At 43.1% G+C, this 24,791-nt stretch overlaps 1 protein-coding gene and 1 long non-coding RNA gene across 2 annotated transcripts in view; one reads left to right on the top strand and one right to left on the bottom strand.

Annotated features, from left to right (window-relative positions):
* The window catches only part of LOC149981403 (uncharacterized), a 169,870-nt gene that overhangs the window by 27,963 nt on the left and 117,116 nt on the right, over positions 1-24,791 (bottom strand). The gene's annotated exons all lie outside the window — the stretch shown is intronic.
* The window catches only part of LOC110529190 (rho guanine nucleotide exchange factor TIAM2), a 59,673-nt gene continuing 36,167 nt past the window's right edge, over positions 1,286-24,791 (top strand). Inside the window, exon 1 of the mRNA XM_036984842.2 lies at positions 1,286-1,529. The gene's annotated coding sequence lies outside the window, so the exon portion shown is untranslated. The remainder of the gene's footprint in view (positions 1,530-24,791) is intronic.

Raw genomic sequence — 24,791 nt, 5'->3', positions numbered from 1 at the left:
CCAGTGCTCTGTTTTGAGTCGTCAGTCATGGTTCCATATCCTTAGCCATATCCATATCCTCCCTCTTCGTGTTAAAAACAGGACATGTGATGGACAAATCTTGTCTTTGATAAGAGGAAATCAAATAAATGACAGATTAAAGTGTGTGCCCAGAATTGATGAGAACTCAGTTAAAATGATTCTAGTTGCCTCCTCTGTGTATGTTTTGTTGATAGGATCTGTTGTGAGGAGCAGGCCCTAACTGAGATCAGGCTTCTCTGATTAGCAGAACAGTTCATGACTTACTTCCCCTGTTTTTCTTAGCTTGGATCATATTAATACATCCCTAAGTAACACTTGATTTGGGTAACTCAGTTCTACACTATTAGAAAAAAAGGTGCTTTCTATAACCTAAAAGGGTTCTTCATCTGTCCCCATAGGTGAACCCTTTGAATAACTCGTTTTGGTTCCAGGTAAAACCCTTTTGGGTCCAGGTAGAACCCTTTCCACAGTGTTCTACATGGAACCAAAAAGGGTTCTACCTGAAAGCAAAAAGGGTTCTACCTGGAACCCCCCAAAAATGTCCTATGGGGACAGCTGAAGAACCCTTTTGGAACCCTTTTTCCCTAAGAGTGTAGGGTCCACTTGGTCACACTTCAATGGCTTTAGATTACAGCTTCCTTTGTTATTACTGTGTATTGTAACTTGCCATGCTGTACTTAAAGAGTTACACATTAAAAATAGCACTATGTAGAATCCTGTGTGCAAGTATCTTTTAAATGTAGTCTAGTGAAGATATGGAATATTTTGAAACTTCTCCTCACACTTAGTAACCCTTACAAAAAAATATTCCAGTTTTGAAAATGCAGTAACTGCAGTCAACTGTGGTACTTAGGATGCAGTAACTGCAGAATAACTGTGGTGTACTGCAGTTATGCTGCACTCTAACTGCAGTTACACAGTAAAACATTTTTTTATTTTGGACATAGTATTTGCAGCATACTGCAGTTATACTGCACTCTGACTGCAATCTTTTTTCTTAAAACTTTTGGAAGAGGTAATGAAGACAAATTAGGACTATGTCTGTTTGTGGGAGCAGGATTCCACACCAAGGAGAAAAGTGAAGGATTAAGAATGAGGCATGTATGAATTAGAGAAACGATATGTTATTAATGTTGTTACTATTCCTTAGGAAATGTATTATGGCATGTTCATGCTCCATAGAAAAATGAAGCGCGCATCCGTCCCACTGGCGGGGGTGTGGTTTCCACCGATACAACTACTATGGTTGAGGTACTCCTCCCTCAATGTATTGATGAGCATACTATTGTACATTTGTTGAAGGATAGGCTAGGCTACTGTTCATTGCTTGGACAGCATTTGAATTTCCAGGAGTTGTTTAGATCGAACACTCAGAGTTTTGTTGATTAGGACTCCAGTAAAGTGTTGTGTCTTTTGAAGATCTGTAATTCGTGCAGAAATTATGGAGTAACTGCAATTGTTCCCAACCGTGCAACCTCCGGATTTAGGCTACCGTGGGTTTAAAACGGGTGAGTTTAACTATTGGTAAATGATCTTGATTTTATTGTTTCAGCGTTGATCAGATAACAATTGTATTGTCGCTCCGGAATTTTTTTTCGGGACACATTGTTGGTTAGTCTAGAAGTATTTATATTGTTCTCACGCAATTGTCGAATAGTATCCACAAATTAGCAGCATAGCCATATTCTCACGTGTGTGGGTCAAATAAAGGAGTTCCAATTAAATGTATCAACATTTCCTCGAGCTACTTCAGCGTGGTAGTGCGCTTGGCTTGCATGTGACTGGTCCTGTTGTAAGAATCACTTGACATCTGTTTATTAATCATTTATGGAGGCATTCATTTAGTAAAAGTCGTGTTACATGCTGACCAGACCGCTCGTGTGTTCGTGTGGATTTTATCCACCGACACCAGATGAGATCAGGACACGCACTCTGAACCAACTATATTAATTTGGACACAGGTCGAAAACCATTAAACAATATGGCAATTTAGCTAGATAGCTTGCTGTTGCTAGCTAATTTGTCCTAGGATATAAACATTGGGTTATTTTACCTGAAATTCACAAGGTTCTCTACTCTGACAATTAATCCACAGGTAAAAGGGTAGACAGAGTTTGTTTCTAGTAATCTCTCCTCCAGGCTTCTTCATCTTCTTTGGACTTTATATGGCGGTTGGCAACCAACTTTAAGGTGCATTTACCACCACCAACTGGACTGGAGTATGGACCTCAGTTCACCTTTCAATCACCCATGTGGGTATATGCTCCTAAAAACCAATGAGGAGATGGGAGAGGGGACTTGCAGCGAGTCCATGTCACAAATAGAACAAAGTTCTATTTTAGTGCCTGGCTACTACGCATATGCTCGTTGATGCTGGTGTGGGTGCAATGATTGAATAACATGTATGTGTACATTTATTTTGCAATGCACGCGCATGCGACGTGAGTGGTGTGGTCTGCATGTTACTGTCAAATACTTAGTGAGAATCATAAAATGGTCATACAACAAAAATACTTTGGAAGATTCTTTTGTAACACCTTTATGTTAATCGACATGTCTTGTGTGTGAGCAGAGAGCAGAGGAGATGGCATAGCGGCACTTGTGGCCCTGGTGGGTGATATGGATGTAATTGTAGGGGCCAAACCAAGACTTACTATGAATAACTGTGGCTCTTGTCTTACTGTGGTTTTTGGACAGTGAGGCTATTGCGTCTGACAGTCTGAATTATTTGTCTGAATGGATGCAATAAATATGACATGTTATGATGCCATTACAACTATACTCAGATAGTTTATGCTCACTAAAAAGATACTTACAAGCTCTAGCAATGCATTTCTATGACACATAAGGTAGCCCGATCAGTCGTTTGTCATCTGTGTCCAACTGGATTCTTAAAAGCGTCAGCATGATTCAGTTAGGCAGGCGCCTAGCCGAACCGAAGGAGTCGCACACTCCCTTAAAAGACCTTTGCTTGAAAAACAAGGAAAAAGATGCCATAGCCAGTATACAATTCCTCAAAATAGTCAGAATTCATTTAAACTACCTCAAGAAATCGGTCATTTCTTTTTACGTTTTTGCAGAGGAGATTTTAGTCACTCAATTTTACATCTAACTTAACTGTTTGGTGCCGTATTTATCATTGAAAAAACTTAGCATGAAAAGTAGTCGTCTCTCATTGAATGACAACAAAGACATTATTGAATAATCCCTACTGTTGACCAGTCACAGAAGAAGGGGCGTAGACTTCGGCTTGCCTCCAGAAAAAAAATGTGTGACGGAACAGCCGAAAAAAACGACACCGATTCCAAAATGAACAAAAACGTCACAAAATGTCATAATATATGGACAAACTCTTCCCAACTTTTTAGTCTGGGAAGTATGCGTTTATGCAGCCGGCTAGCTATACACATGTGTCCCTGGGGACCGGCTTGTACATAAAACATCCTCCATTCAGACTGCAGGCGCATCGTTTTCCTCCTCAACTTGCTTTAATGGCGAGCCGGCAGGAAAAAAATGTTCCACCACCATGCTAGTAGCTATTGCCACTTCCAGATCTTGCATATAGCGTTCAGCCAGGGGTAACAGACTGCTGCAACCTGATTGACCGAACATCAGGAAGTATCATTAGCCACTCTAGCATGGTGGTGGAAAATTGTGCTTTATTAAGACAGTACACATATTTTTCCAGTTCTTCTTTTGGAGTCTCGCCATTAAAGCTAGTTAAAGAGGAAATCGACGCCTTTGCAACCTGAATGGAGGATATTTTAAGTAGGAGCCATTCGCCCGGGGGACGGGAGTGTATAGCCAGCTGCACAAAGTCCAGTCGGACTCAGATGACAAACGACGTAAAAAGAACAATAGAACCATCTGCGGCCCGTCGGGTTACCTTATAAGACTGCGATCAATGGAATTGTAACGGTCAGATAACATTAACGCACCCTTAATTCTGTCATTAGCAAAGCACATGAGCATGAAGCCAGGTTTAGAAACCAACAAACCATCCAGCCCACTATTCATTAACTTGCTCCAACACAATGTCGTTAAGTCATTAGACAACATATGGGGAAACAAGTCTTCACACATGACTGAAGGTACCCCCTCCTGTTCATATGTAAAGATCCCATTGTCCATGTAGGCCTAATCATTAAGAGCACAAGACAGGAATTATTCATGACAAATGCATCTACAGAATGTTGTGATGTGGTGGGAACAATTTTTTATTATTTATAGATCAAACAGTTTCTATATAAAATGCCAAATACATTTGATATGCAAACTCTCAATGAGACTTCATGGAGCTGAGAAGCTCACTCGTAAGATATAGCTGGGGCCATGTGTATAAGTGTATCAGGTCCCTCCTGTCCACATCACCTTATTCATTATGATCTAAAAGGCTAAACTGATCCTAGATCAGCACTCCTACGCTGAAACGCTTGATAAATAAAGCCCCTGGTCTGTCTATACTGAAAAAATATATAAATGCAACAAGCAACCATTTCAAAGATTTTGCTGTTGAAGTTCATATAAGGAAATGAGCAACTTGAATTCATTAGGCCCTAATCTATGGATTTTACATGACTCTGCAAGGGTGCACCCAAAGAGGGAGCCAGGCCCAGCCAATCAGAATGTGTATTTCCCCACAAAATCACTTTGTTACAGACAGAAATACTCCTCAGCATGTATTTCAACATTTTTGGGACTTAGGCGACCTGAAAAAAAGCTTAGGCGGCTTGCCCAAGGTTTCAATTGCAGAAGAATCCCTGATTGACATAATTGTTGCGTTCTCTGACACATGCTAGAAGTTGGAAACCAAACTGTTTACTCCCTGGTCCCTTGTTGACAGCTGAACCCAGTCAGAAAACTGGTCAGCCCAACGCAAACGAAGAGCCAGTCCCTGGTCTTGGAGACCAGTCAAAGAAGGGGATATTGGACCCCATGCAACATTCCAACAGCTATGCTAGACCGACATATGCTTACATACTGACAACAATAATCAGGTGAACCAACCAACATCAACAACCAGGCCTGGTCAACGCTGGGCCAGCCAGGTTTGCTCCCAGATAACCAGATGTAAATGGTCTGCGTTCACGCTCAATTGAAGTCAAACACGGGGTCCAATTGGCTGCAATCAATAGATAACATCGACCAATTCGCTAAGGCAAATTTGCTTTAGTAATGTAAAGCTGGCACCAGACTCCTAAGCACAAAAACATCATCATTTATTTTCTCAGCATAAATCCTTGACTAATCCACATCATTATATACATTCTTTCCTATGAACAACACCCTCCAGAAATAGTAAACCCTCTAATCTAGCAGCATCCAAATACAAGTCTGTGTGTGTGCAGATGCAGTGTACCTACAGATGGATAAAGCCAAGGAGGTGGAGTGGTTAGTCACTATGGGCTTTGGGTTTCCATGACAGCGCTCTCTTTGTGCCCGTCAGTCGGCTGCATGCCCCAGCCTTCCATCCTGTGCTGGTGGTGGTGTGCTGTGTTTGCTCTGCCTACCGCTGCACTCCAAGGACTCCAGTTGGCCTTTTGTGTGCTCTTTAGTCTGCCCAAGCCCCTCACACATTCAGCTTCAGCAGCACAACAAGCCACGTTGGGGGGGATTTCCAGCCGTTTATTAGAGGCTGAAGAGAAAGAGATGTTTTTACGGCCAACATAAGGTGACTTTCCTGCTGAATTTCTTGCTCTGTATATAAGTAAAAGAGACAAGCATTGCAAGCAAGCATTCTCATTACCTTGCTATCATGTGCACACAGAAGGAGGAACACGTGTGTCAATGTGAACAGGTAAGTGGATGGTGTGGTGCAGTCAAAAGATAGCAGGGGCCTCATTTATACAGTTTTCATGCAAAAGTTGGCATTTATAAAAACTAAACTTGAAAATGTGCTTATCCTCCCGCAAACTGTAGACTATGCGTACATACTGTTTCTAGTGGTTGATGTATTGCATTGCAAGAAAGCAAAAGCCAAGTAGTAGCCTTGTGACACTCTTATTCATAACAATAAAACAGGTAGCTAAATATATGATGACTCTTATTCATAACAATAAAACAGGTAGCTAAATATATGATGACTCTTATTCATAACAATAAAACAGGTAGCTAAATATATGATGACTCTTATTCATAACAATAAAACAGGTAGCTAAATATATGATGACTCTTATTCATAACAATAAAACAGGTAGCTAAATATATGATGACTCTTATTCATAACAATAAAACAGGTAGCTAAATATACGATGACACTTATTCATAACAATAAAACAGGTAGCTAAATATATGATGACTCTTATTCATAACAATAAAACAGGTAGCTAAATATATGATGACTCTTATTCATAACAATAAAACAGGGAGCTAAATATATGACACTTATTCATAACAATAAAACAGGTAGCTAAATATATGACACTTATTCATAACAATAAAACAGGTAGCTAAATATATGATGACTCTTATTCATAACAATAAAACAGGGAGCTAAATATATGATGACTCTTATTCATAACAATAAAACAGGTAGCTAAATATATGATGACTCTTATTCATAACAATAAAACAGGTAGCTAAATATATGATGACTCTTATTCATAACAATAAAACAGGTAGCTAAATATATGATGACTCTTATTCATAACAATAAAACAGGTAGCTAAATATATGATGACTCTTATTCATAACAATAAAACAGGTAGCTAAATATATGATGACACTCTTATTCATAACAATAAAACAGGTAGCTAAATATATGATGACACTTATTCATAACAATAAAACAGGTAGCTAAATATATGATGACACTTATTCATAACAATAAAACAGGTAGCTAAATATATGATGACACTCTTATAACAATAAAACAGGTAGCTAAATATATACTGAACAAAAATATCAACGCAACATGTAAAGTGTTGGTCCAATGTTTCCCGAGCTGAAATAAAAGATTCCAGAAATTTTCCATACGGACAAAAAGCTTATTTCCCTAAAGTGTTGTGCACAAATGTGTTAACATCCCTGTTAGTGAGCATTTCTCATTTACCAAGACAATCCATCCACCTGACAGGTCTGGCATATCAAGAAGCTGATTTAAACAGCATGATCATCACACAGGTGGACCTTGTGCTGGGGACAATAAAAGGCCACTCTAAAATGTGCAGTTTTGTCACACAATGTGCCCTCTCAGGCCCACCCATGGCTGCGCCCCTGCCCAGTCATGTAAAATCCATAGACATTCTAATGAATTTATTTCAACTGTCTGATTTCCTTATATGAACTGTAACTCAGTAAAATCGTTGAAATTGTTGAATGTTGCGTTTAAATTTTTCTTCAAAATAATATACAAGATGCAGTCATTTGCCATTAGTGAGAACAGCTAAGATCAATTTATTTTATCTTTGCATTCTAAAATACTTAGAAATAGGCATCTATTTCCTGTTATTTATTTAATTTCCATGATCATAGCAGAATAAATTCCTCACCTTTTCTGACTGTGATGGTTTCAAACTCGCGAAAATAGCCTATAGGGCTACAACAAGTTAGGATAGGCTACCATTTGTCCCACCTCTCATTTAACTGGACCCACTTCACAGTAGCATAGTAAATAGATAAGCTATTTCAAGTATTAGGTGATCCGATGCGCAGTTTAACGGTAGAACCGGCGGTTCACCTTTTCCATTGACGTTTGTAGGCTACGTCCTAATAATGTCAAATTTCTCAGAGGCTATATTTCATTTCTAAACATAATTCATCATACATACACTGAGTATACCAAGCATTCAGAACACCTTCTTAATATTGAGTTGTATCCTCCCCCTTTGCCCCCAGAACATCCTCAATTTGTCAGGGCATGGACTCTACAATGTTTTAAAAGCGTTCCACAAGGATGCTGGCCCATGTTGACTCCAGTGCTTCCCACAGTTGTGTCAAGTTGGCTGGATGTCCTTTGGGTGGTGGACCATTCTTGATACAAACGGGAAACTGTTGAGCGTGAAAAACCCAACAGTGTTGCAGTTCTTGGCACTAACTGGTGCACCTGGCACTTACTACCATACCCCATTCAAAGGCACTTAAATATTTTGTCTTGCCCATTCACCCTCTGACTGGCACACATACACAATCCAATTTTTCAATTGTCTCAAGGCTTAAGAAGGCAGTGATTCGCTGGTTTCAAATATCCACACTGTGTCAGTAGCAGTATGTGTACTACTGACAGAGACAAAGCCCAGAGCCCCCTCTCTCCTTCTCTCTTCCTCAGGACACTGCTGTGGTCTCTCTCTCATTCTCTCTCTCTCTCTCTCTCTCTCTCTCTCTCTCTCTCTCAGGACACTGCTGAGGTCTCCCTCTCTCCTTCTCTCTTCCTCAGGACACTGCTGTGGTCTCTCTCTCATTCTCTCTCTCTCTCTCTCTCTCTCTCTCTCTCTCAGGACACTCTGCTGCGGTCTCTCTCTCAGGACACTCTGCTGAGGTCTCCCTCTCTCCTTCTCTCTCCTTCTCTCTTCCTCAGGACACTCAGCTGCGGTCTCCTACTATCCCGGGAATCGAACCCACAGTTCTCGTGTTGCAAGCGCCATGGTCTACCAACCAGAGTATGTGATGAGAGTTGAGCTCATGGAGCGCTGCACAATGCTCCCCGGCACTCCACATCCTTTCCAACCGCTTGGCAAAAAACTGCTCCTAGCTCACAGAAAAAAAACTGCCTCTCTGAATTACATGAATTAAAGTCACAATTTAACTAACACCCATCTATTTTTGTGACTACCTGGACCTACCAGTTGGTTTTGAACTTTTAAGAGATCTCAGTTTATAAATACTTTGCTACAATGACACTTAGTTATCAACCCACCCCGTTCCTTTCTGTTAGCATGTAGTAAGTACAGCATCATACTTTTGGGATGTCTTTACAGATTCCACAATTATTCTTTAGTTGTGGACAACACATCTGTCACGTTCTGACCTTAGTTCCTTTGTTTTGTCTTTGTTTTAGTATGGTCAGGGCTTGAGTTGGGGTGGGCAGTCTATGTTCTTTTTTCTATGATTTGGTATTTCTGTGTTTGGCCTGGTATGGTTCTCAATCAGAGGCAGCTGTCAATCGTTGTCCCTGATTGAGAACCATACTTAGGCAGCCTGTTTTCACCCTTGAGTTGTGGGTGATTATACTTTCTGTTTAGTGTGTTTTGCACCTGACGGAGCTGCTTCGGTTGTGCCTTTTTTTTTGTTTCTTTGTTTGATGTTGTTCAGTTAAAATAAATAACATGAACCAGTACTTCCACCGACGACCGTTACAACATCATTGCACTCCCCTTCTTACTCTTGGTCCTCATCTTTCTAAGTCACCTTGATTTTTACAACTGTGTGTATTATCAGTTTCTTTATGAAAATATTTAGCAAACTCCATGACAGTAGCTAAAGCAAGGGGCAGCACACAAGTAGACTGAATACAAATGCATGCTGTGTCAAGCATGCCCTGAGCTCATGAAGTGAGCTCTATTGGAGCTCTATTGGAGCGGGCGACGCTCCAGCCTTTGGGAATCTCGCTCCTCGCTCTAGTCAAATTGGGCATGCTCCACTCCTCGCTCCAGTCAAATTGGGCATGCTCCACTCCTCACTCCAGTCAAATTGGGCATGCTCCACTCCTCGCTCCAATCAAATTAGGCATGCTCCACTCCTCGCTCCAGTCAAATTGGGCATGCTCCACTCCTCGCTCCAGTCAAATTAGGCATGCTCCACTCCTCGCTCCAGTCAAATTAGGCATGCTCCACTCCTCACTCCAGTCAAATTAGGCATGCTCCACTCCTCGCTCCAGTCAAATTAGGCATGCTCCACTCCTCGCTCCAGTCAAATTAGGCATGCTCCACTCCTCGCTCCAGTCAAATTAGGCATGCTCCACTCCTCACTCCAGTCAAATTAGGCATGCTCCACTCCTCGCTCCAGTCAAATTAGGCATGCTCCACTCCTCACTCCAGTCAAATTAGGCATGCTCCACTCCTCGCTCCAGTCAAATTAGGCATGCTCCACTCCTCGCTCCAGTCAAATTGGGCATGCTCCACTCCTCGCTCCAGTCAAATTAGGCATGCTCCACTCCTCGCTCCAGTCAAATTGGGCATGCTCCACTCCTCGCTCCAGTCAAATTAGGCATGCTCCACTCCTCGCTCCAGTCAAATTAGGCATGCTCCACTCCTCGCTCCAGTCAAATTAGGCATGCTCCACTCCTCGCTCCAGTCAAATTAGGCATGCTCCACTCCTCGCTCCAGTCAAATTAGGCATGCTCCACTCCTCACTCCAGTCAAATTAGGCATGCTCCACTCCTCGCTCCAGTCAAATTAGGCATGCTCCACTCCTCGCTCCAGTCAAATTAGGCATGCTCCACTCCTCGCTCCAGTCAAATTAGGCATGCTCCACTCCTCGCTCCAGTCAAATTAGGCATGCTCCACTCCTCGCTCCAGTCAAATTAGGCATGCTCCACTCCTCACTCCAGTCAAATTAGGCATGCTCCACTCCTCGCTCCAGTCAAATTAGGCATGCTCCACTCCTCGCTCCAGTCAAATTAGGCATGCTCCACTCCTCGCTCCAGTCAAATTAGGCATGCTCCACTCCTCGCTCCAGTCAAATTAGGCATGCTCCACTCCTCGCTCCAGTCAAATTAGGCATGCTCCACTCCTCGCTCCAGTCAAATTAGGCATGCTCCACTCCTCGCTCCAGTCAAATTAGGCATGCTCCACTCCTCGCTCCAGTCAAATTAGGCATGCTCCACTCCTCGCTCCAGTCAAATTAGGCATGCTCCACTCCTCGCTCCAGTCAAATTAGGCATGCTCCACTCCTCACTCCAGTATAATTAGGCATGCTCCACTCCTCACTCCAGTCAAATTAGGCATGCTCCACTCCTCGCTCAGCTCTACTCACATACTCTGCTATTAACTGAGCTACAGAGGACCATGATACAACACTTGGGCTGGGAGACCCCAAATACACACACACACACGATCAGGGTCAGAGGAACAGGGTGAGAAAGACAGAGAGAGAAGAAAAGGGCCCATTGTTGGCCACAGGTGTCTGGCTGCCTGGGATGGTGAAAGGGTACAGACAGGAAGAGGACATTCCTAACATCCATCTCTCATCTCTCACACATATTAATCTGTGTTATTTTGAGCTTCTTTATTCAGACACAAAGAAACTGGTTTTACATGATCCTGCTGTATCTCTCCCAAGCCCGAGGGTGACTGACTGACTACTTTGCAGTGCCTGATCAAATAACCCTAGACATTCCCGGAAATTATTTCCCCTTGCGCTCTGCCAGTACATTTATTCATTTCAAAACAATTGCCTAGCTGTCAGTGTCGGCAGACAGTTTGTGTATGAACAGAGTTCTTCAAATATCATTAAGACATGTTACCTTAGCTCATCTCCCAGGCTGGTAGCTGGGGTGGGACATGCTGGGGGTGGGGGGAAGTTAGACTGGTGTTGTCCCCCAAATGGCACCCTATTCCCTATATAGTGCACTACTTTTGACCAGGGCCTATAGGGCTTCCGCCAAAAGTAGAGCACTAGGGAATAGGTTGCCATTTGGGACACAACCTGAGTTGTGGTGGGTGGGATGAGGACTGAGAGGGCAGCAGCATGGGAAAACACAAAGGAGCTCCGATATGAGTAGAACAGGCAGGTAGGGTGGGAGGTTGGGCGCCTGGAACCAGCAACCAGGGAACAGCTCTGTCAGAAAGAGGGAGAGTGCCTGCTTCCTCCCTATCCCGGCAGTGCCTGACAGGGGGCTTTGTGCTCCCAGCGTGGGCAGACGGGTGGGGCCCCTGAAACCCATGTTACGTTTGGTGTGGTCCCACAGCTGCTTCCTCCTCTGGACCCCATCAAACCACTCAGAAGGGCAGAGGGGAGACTTTGAGTAGGGAGACCTGTGTAATATTATGCACCCGAGGGTCTATTTATAGGACTGTGTTGGTCTGGTTGTCTTGATAAAACTGTGTTGGTCTGGTGTGGTCTAGTTGTCTTGATAAAACTGTGTTGGTCTGGTGTGGTCTAGTTGTCTTGATAAAATGTGTTGGTCTGGTGTGGTCTAGTTGTCTTGATAAAACTGTGTTGGTCTGGTGTGGTCTAGTTGTCTTGATAAAACTGTGTTGGTCTGGTGTGGTCTGGTTGTCTTGATAAAACTGTGTTGGTCTGGTGTGGTCTAGTTGTCTTGATAAAACTGTTTTGGTCTGGTGTGGTCTAGTTGTCTTGATAAAACTGTGTTGGTCTGGTGTGGTCTAGTTGTCTTGATAAAACCGTGTTGGTCTGGTGTGGTCTAGTTGTCTTGATAAAACTGTGTTGGTCTGGTGTGGTCTGGTTGTCTTGATAAAACTGTGTTGGTCTGGTGTGGTCTAGTTGTCTTGATAAAACTGTGTTGGTCTGGTGTGGTCTAGTTGTCTTGATAAAACCGTGTTGGTCTGGTGTGGTCTAGTTGTCTTGATAAAACTGTGTTGGTCTGGTGTGGTCTAGTTGTCTTGATAAAACTGTGTTGGTCTGGTGTGGTCTAGTTGTCTTGATAAAACTGTGTTGGTCTGGTGTGGTCTAGTTGTCTTGATAAAACTGTGTTGGTCTGGTGTGGTCTAGTTGTCTTGATAAAACTGTTTTGGTCTGGTGTGGTCTAGTTGTCTTGATAAAACTGTGTTGGTCTGGTGTGGTCTGGTCCCGTTTGATTTGTCCATAAGTCTGAATATGAGGCCAAATGTGGCCTGGTGTTTTTATTCATACTGATAAAGGGACAGATTCAGATAAACACATGCAACTCAGATTTTTTTGCGTAAATCGTTCATTGATGTCAATGGGAGTTAAATCTGAGTTAAGCTAGTCGATCTCAATTAAAGTAAGTAACGAGTAAGCAGTGTTTCTCTTATTCACTTATTCATCATCTGTTCCCAAAACAAAGTTGAACCCGTATCTACTAACCAGACTATATTTGACCTGGTGTTAAATCTAATCTGACTCTCTTTAGCTACCTCCAGCCCATTTCCACCCTAGGCCTCAACCTGTCAATTTCTCCAACACCAGTTAATGAATGGTTAACTAAGTTAGCTGTCAATTAGCGTTGGACCTCATCGATCCATCACTGTACCTGAGCATTCTGTTGTTAGCAAACATGATGGGGGTTGAGGTGAGGACACAGACAGCATCCCAAATATCATCCTATTCCCTATTTAGTGCACAACTTTTTACCAGGGCCCATCAATGTTTGGCCAGTCCTGTGCGGTGACTTTCTCTGATGCATTCGGACTTTCTCAGATGATTGATAGAGCAGTCTCCATAGTGATGCTCACTTCTTTATACTGCATCTGTATGTCTTATAGTGGAATTAGTTGTGGGTGTCTCTTGTGTGTGTGTGCGTGTGTGTTCACACCTGGCAAGCCTTTGTACATTCACTCTGCCAAAACATTACACAGTTACCCTTCTAGGTAATTAAAAGCAGTCTAACAAGGTCTAGGCTAGCTAGTCCTAGCCATCTTTTTCGCCAATTAGCTTCAAATGGCTGGTGTGCAACCATGGCAAAGTTGGTTTGACGTTTGGTAGCCTTACTCTGGGACTAGTTAGGAGCCGTGAATAAATGACACAATGTAAGTGGGACAATATTTGCATGTTGCACATCTAGTTGTCTCATTAAAAGCTTTCAATATTTGTATATGAATTTCTAGAATGTATAGCTGGTTTGAGGTTTTTAATGAATTGAAATTTGGAAATATTGTCCTTTAAAAATATTGTCCCATGTACATTGTGTAATTTACTGATGGTCCCTAACTAGCCCCATAGGGATATCGAATGTCAAACCAAATTGACCCCTAGCCATTAGAGTTCCAGCCAATGAGCTTCAGCCCCTTGCCATTTCTGTGACAGCTAGTAAGATGCACACACAGCAGACCGAGAGAGAGAGCAATGGCGTAGTATGCAATTTTTGGGGACCCTTTTGGCTCGTGAGCACTAAATTCAGAACTACTGGCTAAAAATTATACAAAAGTACTGGTGAATGAAAGATGCTCTCCGTTTGGGCTGATCCGTGACCTGCTAGCACCTCAGCGTTACACACAACAGACAGGAAATAAATGTGGGAAGGATGTGGTTCTGTACTACAAGAGATAAACAGTAATGAATAGACTGTACACAATTAACATAGCATGAATCCAATACAATAGCACAGCAAGAGCACTGGTAATGACTGTGTAAATATAAAGCTAAGATAAGCAAACAATTAGCATTTCCTGGTTGCTAAAATTATAATAGTTTGCCTAGTTTCCGTTTATGTGACAAAACAGCTAAGTATAGTGTAGATAGTCATTGTAACATCTAAACCACTGTGAAATATCTTTTCCATAACCAAACTATTGTATTTTCAGCTGTTTGAAGCTGGTGTCCGAAAGTAAAAGCAAAAACTAAACTTAACAATGGGAAGCATAGAAATAGGGCATATAGAACAGATCTACCACTTGTACACCAGCTGTTTATTTCACTTTGTTTATTATCTATTTCACTTGCTTTGGCAATGTAAACATATGTTTCCCATGCCAATAAAGTCATTTGAATTGAATTGAAATTGAGTGAGAGACCAGTTTATGGTACCCCCCAGTCTCTCAGGCTCTGGTCATATGGGGGATGGGGAGTGGAGTGTGACACTTGAAAGGATTGTGAAGTGCTGATAACAGTTACCGGCAGGGAATTAGTAACAACTGGAGAATCTTTTTAAATGCTGCGGCACCTTCAGGTTGTGCATTTCTATAGAGGCAGTGGCCGGGATTCCACTCAAAAGTCATTGAAACCACTGCATTCAGAACTGATGTGTTGACCAAAATCAAAACAGAAGATTCATTTGCAACCCCAAAAAATGTGATTTTTCGACATTATGTCATGCTATTTATTCATTACTTTATTCAGGCATTCAACGCATCCATGATGGCATGATCAGTCTGTCAGTTACTATACGGTGGGGAAGAGTTAACACTGTGGGTGTGTAGTCAGCACACGTTTTCAGACGTTTAGATTTGGCCCATTCATCTCTAGTCAGAGGCAGAGTGAGGCATGCTGGGTTTGCTCCAGCAATAGCTTAGCACTTGAGTCCGAGCTGTGTACCGCTGTGCAACACCACACACACTAATGAGCAGGATGTGCTGGTTAAGGCTAAGCCCCATGTAAACACAGGGATACCACAGGCAAACCCGATGCCTTCCCTCACGCACAGATCCGCACACAAGAATGCACGTAAGTACTTTGGGCTTGGAGTCAATTCAGTATTTATTTTTTGTTGCTTTGGTACTAGTTTCACAAGTATGTGGTACATTTTCACAACTCTTAGTACAAAACTCCAAGCTGGTCACACAACGCAGCCAGTCTTTCATTCAAAACCTGTCCTTGTGCATTCATTTGGATTGTAAACATCTCTCCGCACAACCATTGATTCAAAATATATGTTTATTGTGACATGTAATGAGAACATTGGTTTAGTCACCAAAACACAACATAATGATATAATTGAGTTGTTTTAACTACCAGTTAATCCAATAGCAAACAATGCAAGATACAAGGTTCACATTTTTCCAAATGTATTACAAATAAAAATCTGAAATACCTTATTTACATACATATTCAGACCCTTTGCTATGAGACTCGAAATTGAGCTCAGGTGCATCCTGTTTCCATTGATCATCATTGAGATGTTTCTACAACTTGATTGGAGTACACCTGTGGTAAATTGATTGGACATTATTTGGAAAGGCACACACCGGTCTAAATAAGGTCCCACAGTTGACAGTGCATGTCAGAGCAAAAACCAAGCCATGAGGTCAAAGGAATTGTTCGTAGAGCTCCGAGACAGGATTGTGTCAAGGCACAGATCTGGGGAAGGGTACCAAAACATTTCTGCAGCATTGAAGGTCCCCAAGAACACAGAGCCTCCATCATTCTTAAATGGAAGAAGTTTGGAATCATCAAGACTCTCCCTAGAGCGGGGGAGAAGGGTCTTGGTCAAGGAGGTGACCAAGACCTCGATGGTCACTCTTCCAGAAGGACAACCATCTCTGCAGCACTCCACCAATAAGGCCTTTATGGTAGAGTGACCAGACAGACGACATTCCTCAGTAAAAGGCACATGACAGCCCGCTCGGAGTTTGCCAAAAGACACCTACAGACTCTTAGACCATAAGAAACCTTGGGTCTGATGAAACCAAGAGTCTTGGCCATCTCTTTGGCCTGAATGCTAAGCGTCATGTCTGGAGGTGGCAGCATCATGCTGTGGGGATGTTTTTCAGCGACAGGGACTGGGAGACTAGTCAGGATTTGAGGCAAAGATGAATGGAGCAAAGTGCAGAGAGATCCTTGAAGAAAACTTGCTCCAGAGCGCTCAGGACCTCAGAATGGGGAGAAGGTTCACCTTCCAACATGAACACGACTCTAAGCACACAGCCAAGACAACGCAGGAGTGGCTTCGGGACAAGTCTGTAAGACCAAGTGGTATAAAAATGTAATGGATTTAATGGCTTAAAGTTGAATGCTATCTGTCCAGAAGGTCACTGGTCGTTTTAGGCGTAGAGGAATACGAACATTTTTCAAGTAGATGTGTCAATGTGGTGTAGAGCAGCTAAAAACCACATCCACCAATTGTATTCTCTGTTTTAATTTCCTAGTTTCTTTTGTAGACAGTGCAGCCTTAACATGGCAGTATGGCTGCCAGAGGTCCACAGCCATGAAAATAATGGTTATCTTGTTTGAAACACCTCTGACTGTGAACACAGCTTAGTAAAACTGTTGACCAGTCACTGAGAGGGGAGGGCTGACAAATACATTCTCGAGACTTTCTCACTAGCACTGCTGGCTTACGAACACACACACGCACAGACACACACACACACACACACACTGACTATAATACACTGTACATAAAACATACCCACACAGGACGAGGTCACTTCCTGTGTCGGGGTAGGGCTATTTCCTCTCAGCTGGTCTCACCAATAGCAGGGCTCCATTCCTATCTGACTAACAGGTTTCAGAAGGTCAAACATCCCGTCCACATGTGTTCCTGTGACGCTGTAGTCCTGTAGTGTAAAACCTGGGAATGAACATCCAACTGAAGTTTCATCGGAATAGCCTACAGCGGAGACTTCAGGTGAGCTATCAGACACAGTAAACACAGTGTCATACACATACAGTGCATTCAGAAAACATTCAGACCCTTTTCCGTTGTCCACATTTTGTTACGTCACAGCCTTATCCTAAAATGGATTCAATTGATTGGACATGATTTGGAAAGGCACACACCTGTCTATATAAGGGACCACAGTTGACAGTGCATGTCAGAGCAAAAACCAAGCCATGAGGTCCAAGGAATTGTCCGTAGAGCTCCAAGACAGGATTGTGTCGAGACATAGCTCTCGGGAAGGGTACCAAAAAATGTCTGCAGCATTGAAGGTCCCCTAGTACACAGTGGCCTCCATCATTCTTAAATGGAAGCAGTTTGGAACCACCAAGACTCTTCCTAGAGCTGGCACCCAGCCAAACTGAGCAATTGGGGGGGAAGGGCCTTGGTCAGGGAGGTGACCAAGAACCTGATGGTTATTATGACAGAGCTTCAAAGTTCCTCTGTCGAGATGGGATAACCTTCCAGAAGGACAATGGGGAATATGGTTAGGATCGAGGGAAAGATGAACGGAGCAAAGTACAGAGAGATCCTTGATGAAAACATTATTTCCAAATGCATTGTATTTCTGCTGCCTGCTTTGAGGAATACAAAGATTTCAAAATGTATTTCTAAGCTGTGTACTGATTACTGAAAAGTGCAGCAGCACTTCACCAAGTTCTCCTCTAACTTCAGTCTCTTCTATCAGGAATCAAGGTAAGACCCAAGTGCAGACTGTGTGAAGTAACAATGTTTATTGTAACCACAGGGGCAGGCAAACGACAGGTCAAGGCAGGCAGGGGTCGATAATCCAGAACAGAGGCCAAGGTACAGGATGGCAGGCATGCTCAGGGTCAGGCAGAGGTCGGTAATCCAGAGGTGAAGCAAAGGTACAGGACGGCAGGCAGGCACAGAGACAGGCAGTGGTCAGGCAGGCGGGTACATTGTCAGGTCAGGCAAAGGTCAAAAACCAGGAGGATGAGAAAAAGAGAGACTAGGGAAAACCAGGAGCTGAGACAAAACGCTGGTAGGCTTGAACAAACAAGACGAACTGGCAACAGACAGACAGAAAACACAGGTATAAATATAAATGGGGAAGATGGGCGACAGCCGGAGCACAAGGTCAGGTAAAACAGATCAGGGTGTGACATCTTCTCTTGTTTGATGGGAACACTTCTCTCCTGGCTTACATGAGAGGCCGCCCTTCCAGGGAGTGTGAATGTTCAGACATGGAGGGAGAGTCACAGAGCTGTGCTTACCAGGAACCACAGAGGCTGAGTCCTAATTATCCAACCTTTTCCAGAAGTGTGCACTTGCACGCTCTCCGTGATGAATATGATTGTTGTAAACATTGGCTGGAGTGAGTTTTTCCATTACTGTCAAATTCAAATGAGAAAGTGTGCAAGGTGGAGAATCGGGATGCAGGAGAGAAGTCAGGAGAGCCTCACTCCTCTCTTATGCAACCCTGAGAGAGGCTGAAGATCCAACACTGGGAGAGGCTGAAGATCCAACACTGAGAGAGACTGAAGATCCAATCCTGAGAGAGGCTGATGATCCAACACTGAGAGAGGCTGATGATCCAACACTGGGAGAGGCTGAAGACCCAACCCTGTGAGAGGCTGAAGATCCAACAATGAGAGAGGTTAAAGATCCAACCCTGAGAGAGGCTGGGGATCCAACCCTGAGAGAGGCTGAAGTTCCAACACTGAGAGAGGCTGAAGATCCAACACTGGGAGAGACTGGGGATCCAACATTGGGAGAGGCTGGGGATCCAACATTGGGAGAGGCTGGGGATCCAACACTGGGAGAGGCTGGGGATCCAACACTGGGAGAGACTGGGGATCCAACATTGGGAGAGGCTGGGGATCCAACCCTGAGAAAGGATGAAGATCCGACACTGGGAGAGGCTGAAGATCCGACACTGGGAGAGGCTGGAGATCCAACACTGGGAGAGTCTGGGGATCCAACACTGGGAGAGGCTGGGGATCCAACATTGGGAGAGGCTGGGGATCCAACATTGGGAGAGGCTGGGGATCCAACATTGGGAGAGGCTGGGGATCCAACATTGGGAGAGGCTGGGGATCCAACATTGGGAGAGGCTGGGGATCCAACATTGGGAGAGGCTGGGGATCCAACATTGGGAGAGGCTGGGGATCCAACATTGGGAGAGGCTGGGTATCCAACATTGGGAGAGGCTGGGGATCCAACATTGGGAGAGGCTGGGGATCCAACACTGGGAGAGGCTGGAGATCCAACATTGGGAGAGGCTGGAGTTCCAACACTGAAAGAGGCTGGGGATCCAACATTGGGAAAGGCTGGGGATCCAACATTGGGAGAGGCTGGGGATCCAACATTGGGAGAGGCTGGGTATCCAGCATTGGGAGAGGCTGGGTATCCAACATTGGGAGAGGCTGGGGATCCAACATTGGGAGAGGCTGGGTATCCAACATTGGGAGAGGCTGGGTATCCAACATTTGGGAGAGGCTGGGGATCCAACATTTGGGAGAGGCTGGGGATCCAACATTGGGAGAGGCTGGAGTTCCAACACTGAAAGAGGCTGGGGATCCAACATTGGGAGAGGCTGGAGTTCCAACACTGAAAGAGGCTGGAGATCCAACATTGGGAGAGGCTGGAGTTCCAACATTGGGAGAGGCTGGGGATCCAACATTGGGAGAGGCTGGGGATCCAACATTGGGAGAGGCTGGAGATCCAACATTGGGAGAGGCTGGAGTTCCAACACTGAAAGAGGCTGGGGATCCAACACTGGGAGAGGCTGGGGATCCGGCCACACAGAATGGAAAACAATAAGAACTGGAGCCAGAAAGGAGCAGGACACGATGACAAAACATCAACTGAGAGAGATACCACTGAACAGTGCTGATGGAGAAGAAATAAGAAGGAATGTGGGGGAGTGGGAACAACTGACACACAGGGGAAAGATGTGTATCTGACTCACATACATTTGTTCATATACTTGTTCATACACATGCATACAGTACACAGTACACACACCCTTTCCAACCCTTGCATTTTTTATTTGGGTCAAGGAAGGTTCCCAGATATCCATTGTGGGAAGCAGCCTTTTGGGGGCCCTAAACATATTTGTTTGAGGGGGCACCCACAAAGCGGGCAAAACATCTTAGTGGCCCCCCTCTTGACGGCGGAGAGAACGTTTTTACGTTTTAAAGTACATTTTCTGCATTTCTACACGTTGCCACGGGGCTTAGAGAAAATGTTGCAGTTTTAAAGCAAGTTTTCTGCAATTCTACACATTCTGCCACAAGGCGGAGTGAAAATGTTGCTATTTTATAAAAATGTCATGCAATTCTACTCATTTTGCCATGGGGCCGGAGAGAAGAATTTGTCATTTTAAAGCTAATTTCCTGAAATTCTACACATTTTGCCATTATTTATGCCATGTCAATACAATATCTGAGCGAGTGACTAACAAAATCAATGTGGGGCTCCATGACCTTCGTGCCTGGTTGGTAATTTGGCCATGATTACTACTAAGTTTAGATAGCTGGCTAGACTAACTTACCAATCCATTTTTTTTGTTGCTGACATGGGCTAATTGAGTGACTGTCAGTGACTGACATAACAAGAGGAAAACTGCTGATGAACAACCACATTTCGGCCCTGGTCAAAAGTAGTACACTCCATACACTGGAAGAAAGAAAGATAGCGATTCAACATACAATTGTAAGGCAACCAGCTGCAATAGGATTGTGTGTTCACTCAACAAAAATGTTCTTGGGCAAACTCACAACAAAAAGTTTGTGTGTGAACATTTTGTTGAGCAAACTCACAATCCTATTGCAGCTGGCTGCCTTACAATTGTATGTTGAATCAACATGATTATTAGTTTTTTTCTATAGTGATGGCTGTCTCCCTGTTCCTCTCACAGGGGAATATACCTCTGCTGGGGTTAGGGAGATGGATGAGTCCCCTGGGAGACCAGAAAGAGCAGAATAAGAACAACTGTGACATTCGTGGACATTGTCCACGTTAAGAGAAAATGAGTTTGAGGATGGATTTTTAAGTGACGCATGGAGGCTATAAATATACGCGTATGTCTGTGTTTGTAAACAAGCAGAGGAACCTTTTGTGCTCTGAAGTGTGGGTATTCCCGGGAAATGTGTGTGTGTGTGTGTGTGTGTGTGTATGTGTATATATATATATATGTATGTATGTATGTATGTATGTATATATATATATATATATATATATATATGTATATGCCTGTATACCTTTGTGCGTGCCTGTGTGTGTAAGCACTGTGTTTGAGGGCTGGTGGTGAGGGGGCTGAATCAGAGGGGGCAAGCAATGGGAATTATCTTGTGGGGGAACAGGGAGTGGACGAGACTGGAGAGCATAAAGGTAGGACTATTAGATCGGTAATGAAATGCAGCTGTGGACCAGTCAGGCCCATAAAGACATGAAGACATGAGGAAACAAAAAGCTATGTTCTTGGACTCTCAGAAGAAAGGGGAGGCCTGGGAATGGGAAAAGCCTGTTTATGATGCAATAATGCTGCAGAGGACACTGGATTCGTGTAACAGAGCAGCCACTGTAGGTGCCGTTCCTGTCCCTCACTTCTGCACAACACCTTCCACGCACAAAGCAATGTTAGTTAGCTAGCCACCAATCTCCTTTTGAGTAAGAATGGAGGTAGGCGATGTATTCTGAGAGCACTTCAAGAGAAAACAAAAGAGCTCGTGTCATCATTCTGACACTCGGCAGAATGAAATGATAAGATATGAAAAGATGACGTGCTTCCCTGGGTAAAGCTCTCCCAATGCACATTGAGGAATAGAACAATTAACATGTTTCATGGGGTCAACTTGACACTTATTTCAGAGATGGAAACAAACCTGGCCCATCTGTGGTCTGGTCTGGGTAAGCAGCTGCCTTGTTTAGAGGGGGTTACAGCGCTGCGGCTGGACGAGATTTAATTATGTTCTAATGCCATGCGCGCACTCAAAAAGAAAGAAGGGATACTGGTGTGTTGGGTTGGGTAAGGGTTTGCAATGGACCGTCATTACCCCAAATGGAACATTGATAAGATCAAATTTACTGTGAAATGGCATCGCTGAGAGACCCTAATGGAAGCCACGAGTTTCCAGTGTGGCTGGAGGATGGGGACCGCAGTGCGTATCGCAGGCTGTTTTTTCCAGCCCAGTCAGGAAAAAACATTACCCCTTACCCAAACCCCCCTATACTCACTGGGCCCAGTGGGGGAGACCATGGAGACAGAGGACGACCTAAATTACAGCTGTGGGTAACACAGTAATCCACATTATCATGAGGTATTCGCTGCTGATTTCCTCTTTGGACTCAATGTATATATGGTTCAAGCGCATTAAGAAGGAAAGAAATTCCACAAATTAACAAGGCACACCTGTTAATTGAAATGCATTCCAGGTGACTACCTAATGAAGCTGGTTGAGAGAATGCCAACAGTGTCCAAAGCTGTCAGTCTTCAAGGCAAAGGGTGGCTACTTTGAAGAATGTAAAATACTTTTTGGGGTACAACCTGATTCCATATGTGTTATCTCATAGTTTTGATGTCTTTACTATTATGTAGAAATAGTAAAAATAAAGAAAAACCCTTGAGTGAGTAGGTGTGTCCAAACTTTTGACTGGTACTGTATATACAAGACAGATTTCTGGCCTGGCAATCCATGTCTATGTTTTGGAAATGCAGATCATCTAAGAGTGCTGTAGGCATAGACTTTACGTCTCATAGTTGAGAGAGGATGCATATTATGAACTGTGTCGCTACCGACTGCATGACAACATAACTTGAAGCACTTCAATAAGAGCAGCAAGTTTAACAGAATCTCTGATTGGCTGTAAAACAATTTTTTAAAGTATTAGGATCCCCATTAGCTAACGCAGTAATGCAAGCTAATCTTCCTGGTGTCCAACACCAATTAACAAGACATTACAAACAACCACAAATCAAGACTTAACAAACATTCAACAAGTAGACAATACAGACAATTAAAATGACAGGAAACACATTTAACATTCAGTTGATGCTTTCTATTTCCTGTCCAGTCATATGGTCTATCACATTTTTTTCTTGAAGGTGGATTTACTTGTTGCCTGAGAATTATGGATTGGTAAAGAGTTCCATTCAGCAATGGCTCTATATAAAACTGTAGATTTAAGGCTATTTGTCCTTGGCTTGGGTTGTCTTAGCTGCCCTGAATTTGCCTGTCTGGTTTGGTGGTTATGCGTGTTGCTAGTATGTACTACCTTGCCTGAAAAATACTGTGTTTTAAAAAATATATATAACATTCCGAAAGACAATCAGAAGTCTGGATAGTAATTTGTTTTCAACGTGAAGCCATGAGAGATTCTGATGCATTTAGATAATATTCAGCTTTTTATATATCTTTCTTTGCTGCAGATTACCATATAACTGGACAGTACTCTAAGTGTGATAGGACCAGGGATTGACCATGTAATCAGACAGTACTCTAAGTGTGATAGGACCAGGGATTGACCATGTAATCAGACAGTACTCTAAGTGTGATAGGACCAGGGATTGAATCACCTAATTCAGAGTTCTAGATGTTACATACTCTGAGCCTTTTCTTGTAACAGCAATTCCCTTACCCATCTTAACAATATTATCTATGTGTTCGGACCATGATAAAGTTGAGTGCGACATGACGCCTAGTAGATTAGTTTTTTTCACTTGCTCTACATGCTATCTATTCATCAACAAATTCAATTGGGGATCATCAGCAAGCATATCTTGAACCAAATACAATACCTTTAGTTTTAGAAATGTTCAACACCAATTTGTTCATATCAGTTCTTAGTTCACTACTCAGTACATCTGTTAGCTCATTACGTTCTGATGCTGCGCTATACATTGTAGCGTCATCAGCATACATTACCACTCTTGCTTTGTTCATTACTGAAGGTAAATCATTCGTAAAGCTAGAGTAGAGAAGTGGGCCTAGGCAGCCTCCTTGAGAAACACCACAGTGGATATCTTTACTGTTTGAAAAGCTGCCATTAAAGGACACATTTTGCCTTCTCCTGGATAGATGGCTAATGTTAAAATCCTAACATTTGAGTTTACCTAGTAACAGTTCATGATCAATTCCATCAAAAGCAGCACTGAAATCTAGCAACACTGCACCAACTAACTTCCTGTCATCCATTCTCTTTAACCAATCATCTGTCGTTTTTTCTAAAGCCGTACTCTTAGAATGCCAGATTTATCTTCTACTTTTTTGGCATAATAACGTTGAATCATTACATTTCTCAGCTCATCATCAATCCATGGGGCATCGTTTTGACCTCACAGTGCATTTTCTTAAAGGGGCGTGCTTATCAGCTATAATCATAAATCATTTCATAAACAAACTTAGTGACATTTCAGGATCATCCTTACACACTTCTAACCATTGCACATTCTTAATCTCACCCACATGGGTTCAATCAGAGTCCTGATTGAACCCTCTGTCGGACCATCGGTAGCTTGTTTTCCTAATGAGTGCAACCAAGTTATGATCACTACAACCTAGTGCCACTGATACAGCTTTAGAACAATGTCCAGCCATGTTAGTAAAAATGTGATCGATACAAGTTGATG

The sequence above is a fragment of the Oncorhynchus mykiss genome, chromosome 8, assembly GCF_057628025.1.
Source record: "Oncorhynchus mykiss isolate SJ-2025 chromosome 8, ASM5762802v1, whole genome shotgun sequence".
Taxonomy (NCBI): domain Eukaryota; kingdom Metazoa; phylum Chordata; class Actinopteri; order Salmoniformes; family Salmonidae; genus Oncorhynchus; species Oncorhynchus mykiss.
The sequence above is the reverse complement of the archived record's forward strand: the minus strand, read 5'-3'. Positions and strand labels throughout refer to the sequence as shown.